We start from the raw sequence: 19422 nt of genomic DNA on the forward strand, positions 1-19422 counted from the left end.
TGCACGCACGTGTTTCCTTCCCTACAGTTATAAAAAATGGCTGTCACAGTCAAAAGAGAAAGAAGTACCAACGTGTACTTGGCCGAAATCAATATTTTAACAGATCACGTAAGCAAAAAGTTCTCAAAGCAAAGCAGATTTATTTGATTACCAATGCTAAAAGAATAGTTAATGGACAGATGTAGCTGAATTGGTAATTGTGTTGGGCGGCGTTCAACGCAGCTCGGTAGAACAGGTAAAGTGTTAGTGGGGAAACCTGCACTTTTGAGCAAAAAGGCCTTCACCGAGGCCAAGACCTTCACCGAGGCCCGTAAACATGCAAGAAAAACGGCGGAGGTCCACCGATAAAACCTCCAACTGGCTTGGCGAAAGAATTGATAGACCCAATTTCAGCGGAATTGCTGGGAGGTTCGAGCCATCTATACCAACCACATCAGGTACAGTATACTTTAAAACTTTAAATGGACAGGAAAGTTTAAATTCTTCACAGTTAAAAATCAACTTGAAATAAAATTGTATACATGTATGTACTACTCAAGAGAGATAGACAGCAAAAGAGACACAAAACATATTTATCATTACATTTTGATGCATAAATGTCAATAATTACGTCCACTGTCGTATTTTAGACTCTTTGCCTAGGTCCTGGTTATAAAGTTTCTGATTGGTATTCCGTCCTCAGGTCCACAAAAAGCCGAAAGAACAGCGGCGCTGACGTTTTCTTCATCCTCATCATCCATCTCTTCCATAACATATATGGCGATGTTGTGCAGGATGCCACATGCACCAATTATTTTGCAGACTTCTGCCTGCTTCATCTTGACTCTCTTTCTACGCTGTTGCGTGTAAGGCAATTAGTCGTATTAAAGGTTCCCTCTAACAGGTTTGTAGGGTGTAGATACGGTGTAATTAAAGACCTTGAACAGGCATAGCCACTGACACTAATGAGGTAGCTGTCCTCTGTGGTGAGCGCAGGAATTACACCTATCTCGCATCAGTGTCAACTACATCAACACGCTTTAGAACATCGTTTTCTTTAAATAGTTGACCCCATCCAGAAACCGAAGCTAAGAACTTTAATCTGTATTCCTCATTTTACATCCTCATACTTTTTTATAGGAACTTTTCACAAAGAAAAACTCGTCCAAAAAGTAAAATGGAAAACCTGATGATGCATATTTTTGATAATTACAAAGTCGGTTGTTTTGATGCATCTTAAGAGATAAATTGAACAGTAAAAATCTGTAAAGAATGGAGTATTAGCATTGCTGCTCTTTTGCTCTTTGTTTTTATATCATTATATGAGTTTAAATTTTGTCTCTTGTCTACATAATTGTTGTTATCTTGTTTATCATTTTAATTTTAACCCCCCCCCCCCCCCCTCCTCCCATTAAACTATAAAATTCCTCCCCTTTATACTAAACATTTACCTACAGTCTGCATGCAATATTATATTTAAGCGATATGACACAAAGGCACCTAACGTTTATATTTTTCTCATAATCAAAATTAATACCCCATATCTAACAATACACAAGGCATCCATCGCCACCATCTTGGATTTATTTCAAATTGTCAATTTGAGAACTTTGTTATATTAGACTAAGTATGAAACGAATTTCAGTATTTTTTAACAATGTTAATTTGAAAAAAATATTAAATCTTCCCCTCATAGATCATTAGATTGTAAACCTAAATATCATATGATTGTTATCGGTTCCCGGAGAATTTTATCTTTAGACTGCATACCCAGTTGTTGATGGCCCAGTGAATTTGGTAATGACTTTTACAAAAATTATGTGTATAACTTTTCTTTTTCAATTAAACAGAATGGGGACAACGTTCGTGTAAGAGAAAATATAGTTTTTAAAAATTCTGCAATAGATTATCTATCAAAATTTTAATAAAATACTTTTATGATGATTTTTGGGAGTTGATTTTAATCAACTCTCCTATGCAGTTACTCTGGCAAACCGAAAGTGAAAAAGTGATTGGACCTAAGCACAAAACATCACCGCTGACAAGACTTAGTTCTTAAAAAATAAAAAATTAGATGTAATGTATGCTGAGCATTGTTTTTCAAGGAAACTTATCTATAAACACTTTGAAAATAGTCAGATTTTATATAATACTTACAATTTAGATATTTTTGTAGGCCTAAGTGTTACTACGCCAGAAGTTAATAAAGTCTCGTTCAACAAGACTTTCGGCCGTCTCCGTAAATCTCCGACATGCAGTGATGCTCTCTAGCTTGTCTGAGATTAACGGACACAGCCGAGCGTCTGGTTGAACGAAACTAGAGTTCGATATCAATAGTGCCTGGATCCATACGATTCTTAGAATTGTTTCGATTACTTATACATAGTTTGAAATCTATCTTTAAATATTACACAACATGATTTATATGGGGAAATTCTTGTCAGAAAAGTCTAAAAATTCATATAATAAAAAAAGCGTAATTCAAATACAGACTAGAAACCAATTGCCATGCAAGATATGTTGATTTCAAAATAAATGATAATCGATAAAATCAACTCCCGTCAGTACTTCAGTACTTTGTTAATAAATATCATTTAAAAAAATTCCATTTCATCGAATTTGTTTTAACGGGGGCACAAGTCAAATTGCAGTGTGACATTAGTACCGGTACTGCGCAAACTATAAGAAAAAAGGCTTTATACATCATTTCGAAGGTGATTTATGAAAGCAAATAGCTGTTAGAGTTTGCTTTTTACGTTTTTGAAAAATAGAATTCATCAAAACTTAACCACTGAGATGGTTTTACTTAATTTTCTCAATATGAGTACTGATGCAGATAGGAATGTAAATGATTTCAGGCACCTAGCATCGTTTTTGAAAGTGGGGTGGGGGGGGCAGACTAATCCCAAAAGTCTTGACAAGCAAAAAATAAAAAAAAACATTCCCAAAATCTTCAAAATCCTAATCCGGGGGGGGGGGGGGGCTGGCGTAATATATAACTTCAATTTCAATCCTTATATCCTTATTTACGTATCAATTTTTACATCCCCCCAAAAAGTGGGGGGGGGGGGGGCAACTCCATGGTAATTCAATTTTTTATATGCAAATTTTAAAAAAGTCGTTGCTGCGCGAAAAAGTGGGGGGGGGGGCAGCCCCCCCCCCCCCCCCCCCGATGCTACGTGCCTGGATTTGTTCACTGGTTCAACCGCAAAATAAAATAAGTTAAATAAACTATGTAGATGCTCATAAATATCGTGAGCTAAATAACTGTAAAACTCACTTTGTACACCCCCTTACAAAATTGGTGCATGTTAAATAATGTTGAAAAGCGTATTTCAGCATGTTAAAAAAAGCAAGGTTGTTTAAGTGATTATGACGTAATATATATTAAGAAAGTATGTAATTAGGTCCTCGTCCTTAAAGGGACTTGGACACGATTTGAGATCAAAAACTTTATTTATACTTTATATGTATAAAATGGTTTACTGGTGCAATTTAAATGATTGACCAAATATTGAATGTTAAAGTCAAGTTACAAGCGAGATACAGATGTAAGAATTGATCGTTTTGTAAACAAAGCTCGAGTCTTATAGATGTTTACAAAAAATGTAATGTTGAGAATAACTATTTCTTATACAAAAATGACATGTAAAACAATTTAAATTAATTTATTATCTTCATAAATACTATTTTAAACAAAAGAAAGATACTTTTGATTCAATTTTACACTAATACAACACATATGTAAAAAATGACAATATTCGAGCTTTGTTTACAAAAAAGAATTAGGAACTCTGTATCTTGCTTATAACTTGATGTTTGACTTTCAAATTCTGACATAGCATTATAAACTTCTATATTTATCATTATAAACATTGAAAATAGAAAAATAAAATTTGAAAATTTAAAGTCAAATCGTGTCCAAGTCCCTTTAAGAGATAATACACGTCGACAATGAGTTTAAGGTGCGCAATCAGGTGTAACGAAATGAATGATTTTATTAAATGCTTAAACATGTAGTGTAATAACCATCTTTAAAGTAATTTAATTATTTTCTACTTTAATTGATACACAGGTACGAAGTTTGGGAAGAGTGTTTAAATAGCACGCCACCAATGCATAATACAGAATCAGGGATCAATTATGTTGAGGACAGGTCTTTGTCGAAATTTCAAATAAGATATTTTAATCCTTTTTTTCCAAAACTATATTTAAACAAACTATATACAATGTATTCACATCAATATTTACCATAATCACATTTATATATTCAATGTAAATATATACCCCTGGCACGGTACAATAAAAAAAAAATGAAATGACTCAATTTCCTATATTTTGTTGATCGTCCCCTACACATTTCTATCATCATCAACGAATGCTAATACAAAGTAACAATAATTTGAAGAAAAAAACATTCAATAACGTCCCCATATACATCTGTTGAAATTTAAATGAATTGGCCTCATAAAAAGGATAAATGAGTACAATGCCTGTCAAATCCCTCGCACTCCGATGTTGAAACGACAAATGCTCTTAGAAAAAAATCTTAGAATTGGATACGTGCTTCAGTACATTTATGATATAAAACTGATTTTTTTGAAACAAGTAAATATACTTATACAATGTGTAACCTTTTCTTGTTATTTTCAAAGACTGAAAAGAAGTTTAACTACATTTGATAACTGCTCCAAGTGTGGGAAGGCCCCTGTCTATAAATGATACATAGTGATATAGTTTCAAGGGCAATTAAATCCGAAATGCATAAAAAAAGAATATGTATCGTCTTTTACAACCGACAACTGATTAACACAATTTTGCAGTAAAAGAAAATAAAACCAACAAACAAAAAACTAAAATAAGAAAATAGCAATACAGACATAGCATTCCATATTAAAGTTCAATCTTATCTGATAAAAATCATAGTTTACAACATGAACAGTATCTATATCATTACTATTAATATCACTCTGAACAAATGGTGGATTAAACTTGTTTATACATTCACCATTATCTTAAATAAGAAGGTCATGTTCATATAATATACTGTTATATTATCAACATTCAAGAACTTAAATTTTTGCGAATTTAAGAACGATGGTTCAATTTCAATATTGATGAGATTACAGTCCGATTCTTTCTATCATGGCTTTTAGCTCTCTTTATCATAATTGTAAAATTGTAAAGAATCCCAATATTCACTTACCTACTTTTTTATTTATTACATGCTTAGTAATAAATATATTTTTGCATACACATGTATGTGATACAGATGGCATCACAAAACTCGTATCGACCTCCTGGGCTGATACAGGTTATGAGTCTTAAGGCTGATACGGATCCGTATCACATCCCTTGCGGAACTCCTCTGCCTTTTTTGTTTCGGCATGTGTGCATGTTAAAAACGAAAAATAAATAATTTGTTACAGTCGAAATTTTCAAGAGCAGTTAAAATCTACAAATGCTTGCAAATAATATTTATTTAATACATGTAAAGACTTCTTTCAAATGATATTTAAAATAAATTTGTTCAAACTGATGTTTTTTTTTAAAATTATTACTTAGTATGTAATAAATATAATAATATATACCCTTTTTCCATATCACAGCCAGTACCAGCCCTCGGGCTGATACTGGAGTCTCGGTCTGATACTAGCTGTGATATGGAAAAGGGCACGCATTTTTTTCCTATGCATCAACTCGTTTTAGAAGTTAACGTTGTGTTCCCATGTTTTTACAGCAAACGATTTTCCGTAGTTCGGTTTTAACTTTTTTGCTAAGGCTTGCGTAAATAATTAAATCTATAGGTTTGCCAATTGCAAACGTTAACAACATATAATTGAGAAAAACAGAGTTTGCATCTCTAAGATTGGTTACGCCGTCACTAAAGTAAATATAAGACAAGGTGAAATAAATCGGCGTCTCCTGAAGCATAAAGGAGATACCTAAACATATATGAACCTTAATTATGATTAAGTATTTCACCTTCTTCAGAATTTGTGAGCTACACATGTCTGTTAAATACGACAGTTTTTTGATTTCTTTTCTTACTAAAACAATGAAAAGAAATGTACAGACGATGTGAATACATATTGGCAACAAAGTTAAGTAAATTATTTGGGTGATAAAGCTGAAGACCTGTTCAAATCTATAATAAGGTCCTTTAAAAAACTCTGACTCAGGATCAATCATGCATGCTTCTATTCTTTCGAATGGCATTCCCGGGGTAAATTGTTGGACTGTAGCAAAGCTTTGTATAGGTATCAGGTGTGTCGAAGCCATATAAAAAACAACAACAAGGAAATGGAAAAAGAATAATGGAATTAAAATTAATCTCATTCTTAGAAATCTAAATGTTAATGGAAAAAGGAATATGAGCACTCGGTGAATGAGCATTAGAGATTTGATCCAAAGAGAGGTTCCATGAATGATAGTTTGAAAGCGGATAAAAATGAGAAGAAAGAAACAGATTCTGTACTCGACATAATCATAGTTCCCATGCAAGGCATTTAAAACTGCATCCTTTACGCCAGTTGATAAGGCGAAAAAAACATCAAAAGCCATGAGCGAGATCATACATTTCTGCATGCTTCCGGTAAGTTTCTGTCTCTTAAAACTGATCGTTAGTAAACTCGATGCAATGAGAGGAAAGATCCATAAAAATGGAGTAATAAAGCGGAGGCTTGTCATCCCCCACTCTCCATAAAAGTCTTGATATTTATAAGCTGTTTCTAGATAAATTTTCGATGATGCCAGACTCGTCAGTAACGTGTTATATTTCTCCAGAAACACCTCTAAATCTGTTAGGTTTTTTGACATTTTTGTTGCCTTCTTCCTTAATGCTCTGCTTACGTCAGAGATGGACAACCAGTATTAATTTCTTCTTTTTTTCCTTCAATATATACTGAAGATTTCAATTCTGAAATATAATAATACATATGGATAAATAAAATTTCGATCTAATATAATGGAAATATTTATCACTCTTATTGTGCATGCTAACCTCTGTACAAAATTTGAAAATGTTATGTTAAACCCTTTTTATGTCTATCGGATCAATACCAAAATGTTTACAGACAGTCGGGTGGTAATATACTTTTTTCTCACATTGTATTTGCTCCTGTTTTACTCTTGCCCTTTCAAACCCAATGGGCAAATTTTAGACTGTACAAATTCAACATAATTCTAAAACACTGTTAATTTAATAAAGTATCTAATATTAATTTGATATGGGCAAACTCATGATAGGGCGATACCGTTTGCAAGTGTTGATAGGCGAAAAACACGGGCCGAAAAAACATTATTTATATCAATGTCTAATAAAAACCATGCAAAAATAAACTTTTTAAATATTCCATGGCAAGTTAATAGGCGATGTAAACAAATCCCAATCAGCTTCATAAATTCAAATTACGTTTTAAAAGCGCAAAAATTGATTCTTCACAATTCACTCATTTTTATTAATTTTTACCGTTTTAAGTTTTTTTTTAATCGCTTAATATATATTTTTACATTGTTTATTAAATACATAATATGTTGCCTATGTTACAAAAGAAGGTTATGGCCAAGGTTTGAGCAAATTCAATGGCATGTGTTATCTGCTTCATTTTGTAAATATTTAATATAATTTAAAAAAAAATGCGTTTGTTTTTCGGAACTGAATACATTTGTTACAGATATAAAACATGTTATTTATTCTTTTTAATTGTTTGAAGTTACAATGTATTCATTTGGCTGCTGCAAGGAATGTTATATCGTGTAATATAATTATGTATATATATAAAACATGAATAATTTGTTTATCGGGCAACACAATGTAGATAACAATGCCCTATAATTAAAAACATTGAACATGTGGTGTTACCATAATAACCTTTTCATGCCAGTAAACAGACATGTAGGATCACATGATTTGCAGTGGATTATAATTTAATCAAACGAGTTGTTTTTCCTGATTTGCAACAGATCTAAGGCACATGGATAAAAAAACCCCCATAAAAAATCATATACTATCACAAACCACGATATCATTTATTTTTATCACATGTAAATGTTTTGTTACATGTATACTTAGATTCTTTCTATAATTTAAACTCGAAAACAGAAATATATAATTCTTTTTCAGCAAAAAATATTTTGAAAATGAAACCCAGCAAATTTTTTTTCGCGAATCTACCATACTACATGTACGATTAGCTGCAAAATGAAAAAACGATATTTTCCGATCGCGATTTTAACCTGCTATTCAGTATATTTTAAATCAATATGAGTTGTATTCTTTAGAATTTCATTTTGCTGTAAAAGCCTGTTAGTATGCTAAGTTTGCAAGTAACTCCAACTTTTATGATCAATAAGGTTTCAAAAAATCATTAATTTTTGTCAGAGGAAAGATATCTCTTCTAAGTAACATATAGCAAATGAACTTTTGTACAGGACGGCAATAATTCAATTTCGCTCCAATTAAGGCTCTTTAACGGCCTTTTTTTCAAATATTTGGCGAAAAGAAATTTTAAAAACCATGATATTTCTGTCATTTTAGTAAAAAAAAGCATTTTCGTTAAAAAATTCATCATGAAAATTACAGCTCATATTGCTTTAAAAACCGGTTTAAGGTAATTAAAAACACATTGCATTTTGTGTTTAACTAATTGAAAACAATATTCCCATAACCTTTACAATTAAAAAACTGTTATTTACTTTTATTCCTGTTAAGATATTTACGTATTTTGTCGTATGAACGATTTTCCGATTTTAAATTTTAACTCTTATAATATGTGTACTACATTGCACGTGCTCTTCAACATTATAGAAGACGGCTGCTTCGATTATGTACAACCTATGTTGGTAAGCATGCCATTAATTTCTTTCATTACTAAACAAGCACTTTGATAATTAGGAGTACATGTAAAATATACACGATATACAATACAAACAAAATAATGTAAAACGTGAAATAAAGTATGTAAAATAAATTAATAATAGTTTTGATAAAACAGCTAATTTTCCATATAAATTATTATTACTCTTTTAACTGTTACATGTAAAATCTTTAAAAACTGATATGAATGAATTAAAAAAAATCATACCTTAGATATGTTGACTTTGAAGACCAGTTCAATAAGGCATATATGATTGTTGAGGTTTGACTTGTTGTTCCTTATGCATTTGAATGTAAATAAATCGGTATTGTTAGTTACTCAACGACAACTGTTGTATTTATACTTTTTCTTTTCAATTACATTGTTACTACATATCATCACTCAATATACAGGTTAAATATTTAAAAAAAAACCACAAATGCTTTAAATAATCCTTCCAAAATGTCATTCACACTTAGGGAGTTTATCACGTAGCGTTATATTTGGTTTAACAATCGGGTCGATATCAGTCAAAAGTACTAAAAAAATATACTTAATATTTTATAGAACTGATTTTTTTTTCTCAGAGAGACCATTATTTATCTTTACCTTTAATATATTTTTAATAAAAGTTGTAGGGCTTATTTTTAAAAATTTAACTTTCCTTGGCATGTTTTTAAGTATATTGAAACAATACACCACTTTTCATATTGCAAAAGCGCTAGCGCTGGCAGGTCGAAATGTACATTCATATTAATTTATTTTAATGAAGTTATCAGACATTTGTTTCATTTTTGGAATCGGGATGACGCTCTGCCATTTATATCCATGAACCGAAATGTTACCATATATAGACAAAAAGTTATTGAATGCATATATCTGTCGTTCAGCCGCCTTTAGTTTTCAGATCCTTTATTCAGTTGACTGAAAAGCGCAGGTTCATGAGTGTATATACATGTAGAATATAAATAAAAAATAAGTAGTTTAAGTAGAGTTTATGAGTAAACTATCATTAAAGGGTGAAGGGTTAACAAATAACTAGTACATGATACAGATTTTTTAAAAATTAATCATCGCAATTCCTCCTCAGTAGAGTCTTAATTTAAGGTAACTCCATACTCGTAATATTCTCTGATGAAAGTTAAAAAACAGAACTGATTTCAACATAATAGACGGAAATTTCATCAATTGTTAGAAAAAATATACATGTCATCACACTTTTTGAGATGCCAGATAACCATACACTAAAGCATATTTTAGCATCAGAAAACCGTATGTTTTTTGGTTAAAAGTAATATTTTTGTAGGCAGAAATTTGTTAATCTTGTTTAATGTATTGTCAACTTTATCAGAAAACTAAAACTACAAAAATATTTTAAAATTAATCGTTGGGATAAGAAAAACTATGGTATTTAGACATTCAACTGAAAGAAAAGTCGGAAAGAGCTATTTCCCCTTAGCATCGATAAAATGTATAAAAAAAATTGGAAATTTAGAATAAAATTAAGCTGCCAAAATATCTTGAACTTACCAATCATTTTAATTACTTCCATGCGATTATATTCGCATAAAATAGATAAAACTATCTTGCACAAACTTTAAAGAACTCAAAGTTTTACAAAAAAGTATGACATCACAGAACACTGGATCTACTTTAAATATAATTCGCAAGATTTTTCTTTTAATTCCCAAGGAGGATGCTTTTTTTTTTTTACAAAAGAAAGTCATAAATATTTTCAGTCTCATGGAATGATATATAAAGAACAAAACTTATACAGAACTTTATTTATACCCCCTCTCTGACGTTCATAATACTATTCTACAGCCATGAGAATAGAACATTGATTAGTTTGTGATTAAATAGCATTCATTAATTGGCGTCAAGTCGTAAATTCTTTTATTAAACGCAGCCCAGCCGACTACGGTAGCGCGAAATAAAAAAAACCCCACATAGTTATTCAACAGTTAAAAAGAGTCTCCGAAGCCGACGTTGCGAATGATTTAATTTATTGCGACTTTATTTACTTGCAGTGATCTAATTCCTGAATTTTCGATCTATGCAAGAAAGCTATCACCTTTAATTTCAAACAGTCATACATTGCGACCAAATAAATGTACATACGTTATTAGTCATTTTAACTTCGTTAAATGAGGACATTTTATCTTCGTTAAATGTGGACATTTTATCAAACTTTACGTGACATTTAAAAGGGGAACACAAACACAACACACGCCCAAAGAAGCATTTTCTGATATGAATTTTAAAATTGGTTAGTTTTCCGTAATCTGTTCATTTCTCTTTTAGACAATCCATGGCTTTGATTTTTTTCAAATGTCCAACAAATTGACTAGCCTTTTAAAACAACATTCACAGATATCGGATTCTGAACTTGTATGGAAAGAATGATACAAATAAAGATATATTTGAATGATATCTTGATTATCATATGCCCCGTTCGTTAAAATATATTGTAAATGTCCATCAAAATTGAATTACCTAAAGTATATGTTTTTTAACCCTTTGATGATAATTAAACACATAGTTTTGAGGGACGCTGCATAGTATAACTACGCGCATGAAAGGATAGAAGCGAGTTGATTTTAAATAGAGTTGCATTTTATAGTCACTTAAAATATTACAAGTTTATTCTGTAGATAATGTAATAATGCAAAGAATTATATGGATTATTTCTGGACCTATCGTCCCTACTTTTCTAGTATACATGTACATTTACACGTATCTTGTTGAAATGTTTAACACCAGCAGGGCCAATATCAGCTTTTTAACAGGTCTTAGGCAATGACATACATCACCATTATACCACTTGTGCGATATATATTATTCGACTGATTAGTCATGCCGTAAAAAACTAACAACTAATACTACCACGGAACGCTCCCCAGAACAAAAAAAGTAATTCACACCTAATAAAGATAACATCTCCCTATAAAAGCGAGCTACGCCTAATTACTGAATACTAATCCGATAAGGAATAAGAAGAGATTTTTAAGAAAAAAAATCACATAAATCGTGTTTCTAATTAAGCTCGTGACAAAAATGTCCCAAATTAAGAGAAACTGTGACAGTTTTAAGCTTCTTTTTAAAAAAAAGCCGAGATGCTAAACATGAAATAAAACTGTAGGGTTCAAAAGGATTTAGTTACATGTACAGTTTAGTTATTGACTATCATAAAAAAAAATTAGTAGGAACCTAAGGAAAGATTACTTGAATGGACATGTACAGCGATACGACACCTCCATACCAACTAAAAAAACCACGAATCATGAATCAAGGATTGTCACAGTAAACTCGATATTTTACTTACTTATCCAGTTATATTTGTATAATACAAAGTAGAAGGGGGTTAGGAAATCTTTTATTTTTAGCAGTGTACATTAAAAGCATATGAACACTCGACTTAATATTTTTACCAACTATTTAATATTTGACATTAATAGCATTTTATCTACTATAGCTGCCGGGCGCTACCATTTAACTGATATGTGTTTATTCATTTTCATTAGTAACATAAATGTAACTGTATATAATTTGTAAATATGGTGATGTTGAGCGAAGGTTAAGCATAATATGAGGGGCATTCAATAAAAATGTTATCCTTGTTTTATGGTTGCCTTCATAGTACTCGCCTTTACCAGACAAACATAATGTCAACCGACTTATCCAAGCTATGAATGCACTCATATGTTTTTTGGGATTGGTATTCATGTACTGATAAATAACAAAGCCTCAAGCATTCCTTGAAGCACATCTTCTTCCTAAGACGTGATTTTTAATTTAGGAAAACGAAAAAAATCACAGGAAGATTGGGACGATGAGGGAAAACATGAACCTTTTTTCTTCTAAAAATGATCTCACGGTCCGGAATTTATGGACTGGGGGTTTGTCATGGAGAAGTCGAATGTTGGGAATTCCAGAGTTTGTTCTCTTCCTTAAGTAATGTTTCTTCAGCACATAATTTGTGTACATGTCCGGTAATTGATCGGCCTTTTGGTAGTAATTTGAACTATAGGCCCTTTACTATTAAAGGAAATTGTTTACTACACTTTCTTTGGACTTTGGCATCGTTTTGCTATCACAAGTCGTTTTGTCATTTTAGTCATCTACATCTTTTAATCAATTTTCCTCTGAAGTTCAAAATAATTTATCCCTGTGTCATCACAATAATAATTTTTGATAATTATAAACGTCGTCCAATGCAATTTTTGTAAATCTTAAACAGTTTTCTACACATCTTGCCATCGTTTTATTTTTCAGTTATTAGATCTTGCTCTTAGATGTCAGAGGCCAATGTGTTTCGTTTAAATTGTCAATACTGTCCCCGATGAAATATCGAGGAATTGTGCAATTTCTTAATTGGTTAATTAAAAATCATTAGTAGTGATATCGTTTATTTATTTCTGTTTGAAAGTATTGCATGCGTTGAAGCCGTATGAGGTGTTCCATGACGTTGCTTAATGTTTTATTGGCCATTTTTAATTTGCTTACCCGCCTTTAAACTTTCTCAATGACACAGTTCTTTGACTATTTGAATATTTCTTCCGAGCTTTTACCTAGTTTGCCCATGCTGCATATAATATGTAGCCTCTAATTACAGCCTTATCGGATGATAACTTACTAGTCATATTTTCATACACTGTCTCAATTAGTATTTCAGATTCGCAATTAAAAAGGAAAAGATTATGAAACGTGGCTAGATAAATGGTTATAAATAGAATATGAGCCAAATCATGCGCGAAAAGAAATTCAAAGGTCGATTGAACCCAGTATTTTATTGACTCTGATAAGTGACTTAATTTTTTTGAAAGCCTCTTGTACATAAACATGTAGTAGCGCAATATTATAAGACACCAGTATATACATGTAAGTGATCTCCCTATGCGCGTGCCGGGACTAGAGCCCGACCGATCGGGGTGTCTACAGTCAGTCTTTAATATTTATAGATTCAGATATATATAAACTTTTGGGGATTGTTTGATATTCAACTTATTAACGGTCAATATCACTCTCATTTGGCGTTTTATGATACTGTTTCATATCTGTTACGTTTATACTTGAAAATGTCATTTATTACAGAATATTATGTATGTTATATCCTTTTGAACTCGGATCACATACATATGTACGGGACTTAACCCCTACACGGTCCTGTTACATAAATATTTTGGGGCTCGATCCAAGGATAATTTGGCTATTATTAAATGTTTTACAGTGTATTTACGATTTTTGTTTATTTGTAAACAATGTCATTGAGGAAGGGATTTTACCATTACTTCGGTTATTTTTTCCAAGTTTTCTTCTGAATGGTAGTTACGATGACAAATCTTCTACATTGGAGGATACACGTGAAGTGGAAATCAGAAGAACGGTTAAAGTTTTATAAAACAGAGAAATTCTGTGTCCACTTCTCGAAAATTACTTTTGCGACTCTGCATACGACACGCTTTAAACCAATCCATCGATTAATCGTGGGTATCAATCGGTGAAATCAAATCTAAAACCAGCATACGACACGCTTCAAACCTCGTGTTTTTAAAAAAAAATCCATCGGTTAATCCTGGAGATCAATCGGTGAGATCACATCCAAAATTTGTTGATAAATCCGAATATGAAATCAAATTTTCATGTTCGATCTGATGATTTATCAATTATCAGACTTTACTAAATCAGCAACATGGTTTTGAAAGTACAAAGGACCTGATGTTTATAATGAAAAAAAAAACGTAGAATGGCCCGATTATTTATGCCACATTAAGCAGGTGTCGCTTTGGAATGAATTGACAGATTGTGCAAAGGCTACTCAGCTGGCCCTGTGTATTCGAGGACCAGCCTTAATAGTTAAAAGTAAACCCACGAATCGCGAACAAAATAACTACGTTGAGCTTAAAATTGCGCTTACAGAAGGATTTTGTCAAGCCGAGCGTGAAGCCGCATACAAGTGCGTTTTCAGAAATCGACGTAAGTTTGGTGAATCAGAAACGGACTACGGGTACACGCTACGACGACTAGCTAGCCGTGCGTTTCCATCCTTTCTACTTGAGATGTGGGAAAGTCTGACAGTTGAGCAATTTGTTTCTGGGATAGGATCTCAAGAATTAAAGTTTTTGTATGTAATTAGCGTTCGTTTGGTATGAAATTTAAAAAGATTAATGCGAATGTTTCTCAATTTGTCGAAATGCTGTTGTTGTCACAGGCAAAAACCCACTGGGAGCCCTGGACCGGTAAATGTCCGAGTAAAAATAAACTGGCAACTTCGAGAGAATAATGACGTGTACCTTCGTTATTTTAAAACCCATCAACTTGACCATTGACATTTGTGTATCTCAGACATCACCTTTCTTAAAACTACATGCATATTGCGAATGTTTTAAAAATTAATTGATATATGAGGCTTTTGAATCGAGCAAATAGATTTTATCTGGGTCAGAGTTCGACCCCTTTCTTTTTTTATGGTTACATTGAAATAAATGTTAAAACGAGCTTGGTCCCTGTGTCATGTAAACAAGGCTCGTGCCCCGTGTTTGCTTACATAGGTTCAAAGTACCGGAAAAAAACTTTTTTTCATGCTGATTTGTCTATTATTTTATTCGTTTGATGCATCAAGAAACAGTTTCTAACGTTTAACACATTCATTTAGGTCTAAAACTGGAATTTTCACTTTAATATTCAAAATGTTAACAAAAGCTTTCTTACACAGCAAAGAACTGTAAGCTCTGTAACTCGCTCATAATTTAATAAATGATACTCAGATTTTGGTTGCATATTAAAAATGCCTTACTGAAGCACTGTAAACATTAAAATCGGAAAAATAATTTTTGGTCAAAATCGTGACCATGCCCCTTTAAACTTTGTGAGGGAAGTCGTCACCTTAGAAATGCAGTTGGACTATCCAGAATGATGTTTCAAGAGAGAGAACTCCCACCATTTTATGCTCCGATGGGACAGAATGTTCTGTCAATGCTCTGACAGAGAGTGCATAGCCACTTACCAGTTCCAACACGCAATCAGAATCAAACTGCGTAGAGCAATGGAGTACAGATTCTCTGCAGAACCAACAGGAGAATAATCAATCCATGAAGCCAAGTAAAAGGTTTCCTGCTAGTGTGTACAGAGATTAACTTTAGTTAATAACATACTTTACAGGAAGTGGGAAAAGGACAACAAAGAAGTAATTCTTCAGCTAATTGAACCGAAATTTCTTAGAAGGGAGATTATGTTCCTATTGCACAATAATCGCATTTCAATTAAATTTGAACGGAAATGAACTAAGCTGTCAATAAAAAGTAGGTTATACTGGCCTGGTATGTCTGATGTCAGACATATGCCGTTGATGTCTATCATGCCAACCGTATGCTAAAAAGAAACCAGGACGTAATGGTAATTAAAGATTTTTTCTCATATTGGAAGGATGCTCTTGTCTAACCCGATCATACTGCTTAAACCCTGGCAGACAAATTGATTGTTTACGCATATTTGGAACACCTTTAGAAGATTTGGAGATCTCTTCAGTACTAGGAATTGCAAAATCCCGCGATACCATTCCCAATCTGATGGTACTTATTTAATCGAAAGCTTTTATCACACTTTACAACACATGATTATGCTGGCCATTTTTGTAGATGAAAGCAGAATAAACTGGGATGACCATTTATAATATCTGATGATGGTGTAGCATGCAAATGTCAATAAAAGCACGAAATGTACTCCAAATCTTGTAATACTTGGGAAAAAAATAACGTATCCAATTGAAGTCATAGCTGGATCATCAACACGACGGATGTTACAGTTATTATGTAGAATGGTTACGGACTCCATGGAAATGTCATTTTCCATAGTTCATGAGAATTTGAAGTTTTAAGAGACAAAAGAGGTATCATGATACAAAGTTAAAATCTCGAGCTTTTTCACCAGGTGACTTGGTATGGCGATGGTATCCTCCCAGGGCACAACAAAATATAGGCTTTGGATTGACTTGACCATATGCCGTCGTCCGACATAACATACAAAGTTGAAAATTCATCAATTGGGAAAACATTTGTGGTTCGTGTTAACCACCTTAAAAAGCTCGTAGGGAAGGAGTATCCGATAATCAGTACATTTCTAATTACAATGAATCGGTAGATATTGAGCCTAAAAATGAGTCAGATATGAACTCCGACGAAGAAGGTGACAATGATAATGATCCACGAGCGTCTCCTCCCTCCCAGCATAGGTCACCATAGCAATCTCTTAAACAGTTTTGGAGATGAAGGCTTATTAAGCCTGTTTTCATATATATTCTCCTTAAATTAAAAAAACAAATTAAAAGGGGAGAGGAGTGTTATTTGTTCGTTATTAAAACTAAATATATTTACTAGTATATACATGTAAATTGTACACTAGTGTTAAAAATAAAAACAAAAAGGTTGAGTTAAATGTTTATGCAAGACATACATGAAGGTGTGTTGGTAAAGGACATGAGTAGTATTGGACTTGGACTCCTTACGGTGGAATGGTTGACATATACTTTCACCATTGGTTTTATGTTTATACCCTGCCCAGTATTGTATTCTTTTTCAGCGCGGGAAGTTTAGAAAAGATGTTTTAGGATTTGTACTGAGTCAGTGTTGTCCATTTGACATATATGTATAACTCTGGATAGTGTATTTTTCTGAGCATGTAAAATGTTACATAAATAAATTCTATTAATGCTAGCTTAATAACAGATGAGAGACTATTTTCTCGACATCTTTACAAACAATGAAGAAGTCACGAACTGCTACGCCAATGCGAAACGGAGTATCTTGTGGTGAAGTTTGACATCAGAAGCATGGCTTGTCCTATGAGTGGATGCAATGGGATACTGTTTCCCACCAAGACCAAGTTCACCCGACACTGGGAAGAGTGGCCCAGAATACAAGCAAGACCGTTTTGTGTCCGGTGGCTGGTTGTTTAGCAGACTGGCCCCGTAAGTCCGACATGAAGCTCACGTGAGGACGAAGTATGAGGATGATCCAGAATGGCTGGAGGCCATACTGCTAAAATGTCAGTCTGTGGAAAGAGAAAATAAGGGTAACATCGACCCAGAACTCTTTATTTTATTTTATTTGGGGGTGTTTTTAGCCAGTCTTTAACTTTCATAGATCAGATACAGACGTACTTGCGGGGATTGGAGCTAAATTTCATACTAGTGTTCGACTTTTATTAGCTGAAATTATCAAACGCCCTTGGCTTTTAAATGATATGACCTGTTATGTTTATATTTGTTATTTATTATAGAATGTAATTATTTTTAAACACTGAATATGCTCATTATCCTTTTAAACTCGGATCATATACATACACATATGTACGGGACTTAACCCTTAGGCGGTCCGTAACAATACCGCTCATTTATCATCATCTTTTAATATTTAAATAAGCTTATCGTATATTTTCCTACCGCATTTTTACAGTTTCTGTCATTAAGTTGCAAAAGTTAATATTCCATATCTAAGATTTACACCATAAAGTCGACCATATATTGCCCCTTTGACAAAGAATACATTCTGTCTCCAAGCTAAATAAATCTTGATTCGTTTTACACCTTTTGTTAGTTTATTTGATTACATTAACATTTATGCATTTTTCCAGTGTTTCATACGTTTTATTCTATTTTGAAAAACCTTGTTTTCGAAATACTTAACGTTAAAAATCTCGTTTGCGACATTATAGTAACAGGAACATGAATCGTTAATTTCATGACTCGGTCCTTACGGGGATTTAGGGGCAGGGTCAAGATTTGCCCGTTTGAAAAAAAAAGATTTGAACAAGCACTTCCTTTTACAGAAAAGTTCCAATGTATTTTAAAAGGTCACACAGTCCAATATTGAAATTGTAAATTTCTTCACCCAAAGAGTATGAAGTAAAGGTCATTACTACAGTCGTAAAACTGCGGATGTACACTTCTGCTGACATTTATTAATGAAAGAACTTTCCGTGTACCCATTAATGACACCCAAGACAGAGGCTCTGTACTCTGGCTTACCGGGGGGGGGGGGGGGGGTTATTGGTATTGAATTATGCGGGTTTGTTTGCAAAATATGCTAAACAAGGGATAAATTATGTCCTTAACTAGCATGCTAACATAGCAATGAATGAGATTTAAGCGACAAAAAAAGACAGTCTACCCTTTTTAATTTAAATGCACTACAGGAGAAGAAATCTGGCTCTCAGAATTGGGATGGGGATAATTATTCTGGTAACAAACAAAGTACAAAACATCATGACATGCACTCTTTTAAGTCCTCTATCGGTGAAACCAGATAGAAATTGTCAGTGTAGCCTAGACCTCCCCCCCCCCCCCCAAATGCAAGCGGTTGCTGACCTGAGTTATGAATTCCTCTTTTTGGGCAAAGAAAAAATCGCACCAACGTATCGCCCCCTTCCTTCTCAAATTTGTTGTTATGTCCCCGTTATCGGAATATACTTAATAGACATATGTTAAGCCAAATGAATGTACTCTATGTATATTTCTTGTTTAGCGTTGATTTTTTTCAACCTGGAAAAGGACTCAAATTATTAGTCACCTATCGGTTTTCACCGGAGG

This window comes from Magallana gigas, chromosome 4 (genome assembly GCF_963853765.1).
Source record: "Magallana gigas chromosome 4, xbMagGiga1.1, whole genome shotgun sequence".
NCBI lineage: Eukaryota > Metazoa > Mollusca > Bivalvia > Ostreida > Ostreidae > Magallana > Magallana gigas.